We start from the raw sequence: 2,378 nt of genomic DNA, 5'->3' as shown, positions 1-2,378 counted from the left end.
ACTTGATGATCTGCTTAGGTCCCTTCCAGCCCTACCAACTATGAAACTATCCTGATCAGACAGGAATGCCCCAGGCAGCAGCAGCTGCAACAAGCCTCCATGCCCGTCACGGGCAGCACCGGTGTGTGGGAGGAACCCTGCTCAGGGAAGAGCAGGGGGAAGTCCCAGAGACAGAGGAGACTTCCAGCACGAGGCACTAGAAGACTGAGTCAAGGGTGAAGAGTTGACCCAGAGAGAAGCAGAAGAGACGCAGCCAAAATAAAGGGTGGGATAGCACTGGGGGATGCTTACAAGCACAGGCTCCAGGGCAGCCCAGCGGGAGCTCTTTATTTTTCCTTTATCCATCTTTTCATTCCCTTTTGTATATCCATCTGTTTGTTGCCTTCTGACCTGTGCCTACTCTTCTTTTGTCATTTACCTTGTTTGTTGGTTTATTTTTGGTTATTCTTTGATAACCTGACACTGAAGGGTTCAAGCAGCAACTTAATCACAAGGATTACTCACAAGAGCCGACAGGTAGCTGGCGCTGAGCGGGAGAGACCTGTAAGGAAAAGTAACACCAAGCAAATCCATAGTCCACCAAGGTGGTTGGAGAAGACCCAATGCTTGAAGGTGTGCGATGGGTAAGGACCATCACAACTGGAGGGCAAGCTGCATCAAGAAAGGTGGCCTGTCGGAGGCTGGCGTATGGCAGGGGTATAAGGAAGGTGGAGCCCCACGAATATCCATCAGGAGGAACAACTAATCTCAAGGGACCGCCAATGGGAGACCCTACCACTGAAGATACATTCAAAGTCATGGCAGACAAGTTCTGCGGTTCTCCTTGGGATGATCAGGGTCCCTCCCTGAGGTTGCACGAAGCCTCCCCATGCCTATCACCAGGAGCACGCACCAAGGCAGCACATGAATGAATATTCGAAGCAAGGGGGGAACACTCAGGATTCCAGGAACTGAGACATTAAATAAAACACCAAATGTAGAACTAAATGTGTTTTATATATCTGCATGACTGACAAAGGCTTTGTTGTTATCTCTTATGCCTGTTTCTCAGTGTACTTGTTATAAATGGAGGTACAATTCTACATAAATAATATTAACATCCCTTGTATGAATACACCTCTCTCTCTCTCTCTCTCTCTCTCTCTCTCTCTCTCTGTGTGTGTGTGTGTGTGTGTGTGTGTATATATATATATATATATATATATTAAAATTAATGGTTTGAAATAATTAAAACTCCTGCTTTACATATACATGACAAAAGATAGTTTAGCATCATGCAGATACTGTGGGATACTGACAAGAACAAAATCCAACCTCATGGAAACGTAGCTGTCTTAACAGCCTGGCCTGGCTACCCCCAGTACCCCAACAAGAGTAAGTTTTTTGGCAGGGAAGGGCATGCATGGCAGGGATGGTTCACTTTTCCCACCCTCTGCGCAAGCATCTTGACAGCAGCAAAGGATACCATATCTGGAGCTGGGGTCGGGGGGGCGGCAGAGAGGAAAGCCCCACCCTGATTCATAGGTCCAGCCCAGCTCCCCCCCCCCCAAGACCTCCAGTGAATGCCTGTTGGGTTCAATGGCACTCTGACTCACGGCACTCTGCTGTAAAGTACCATAGTTCAGGCTGCCTGAACTTCTGTATGCACCCTATGAGATGAGCTTTCTTTTCCAATAATATCCTGCCTCATTCCTAGTGTTCTGCATTTTCGGTTTTTATTTTGAAAAAAAAAATTCCCAGAATTTTTCACGGTTTATCTTCCAAGCATAAAAACTGGGCTGAAATCAGGATAAAAGGAAGAAAAGAAAAATTTGGTTTAAATTGGGGAAAATAATAATTTGTTGGGGGGAGGGGGGAACCTGCCATCCCCTAGCCTGGCACTGGCCCCGGCTGCCTCCTTGGACCAGCCCTGACCCTGGTCCCATACCACCTAGAGGTCCTGGAGTGGGGGGCTGGGGTGGGGCCAGCCTTGGCTGCACCGACGGGCCGGAGGGGATGGAGCCCCTAGGACCTCTGCACCTGCCCTGCCAGGCACTGCCCAGCCAGGATGGGGCGAGGCTCAGGACAGAGCCATGCCTCATTTGGGCAGTGTGGGGAGGGGGTGGCGGCTTCTGCCGCTATATGGGTCCCAGGAGGCATGGGGGGTGTGAAAAATGGGTGTAAATCAGTAAAAACTGAATAACTTCAACAAAAATTTTATCAGAGAAATTTGGTAAAAACTGAAAATACGAAACACTACTCATTCCCTACACATCGTCAAACCACCGTAACAAATGAGAACAGGAGGTAATAGACAACGGTCTTTTTCACTAGACAACCTTATTCTGCCTCAAGTAGGTCCATTCTGCATCCTAAATAAGGCAAGGGGCCTATGGAAA

Source organism: Gavialis gangeticus, unplaced genomic scaffold (assembly GCF_001723915.1).
Source record: "Gavialis gangeticus isolate Ggan-Ray unplaced genomic scaffold, GavGan_comp1, whole genome shotgun sequence".
NCBI lineage: Eukaryota > Metazoa > Chordata > Crocodylia > Gavialidae > Gavialis > Gavialis gangeticus.
Note: the sequence above shows the minus strand (reverse complement) of the source record.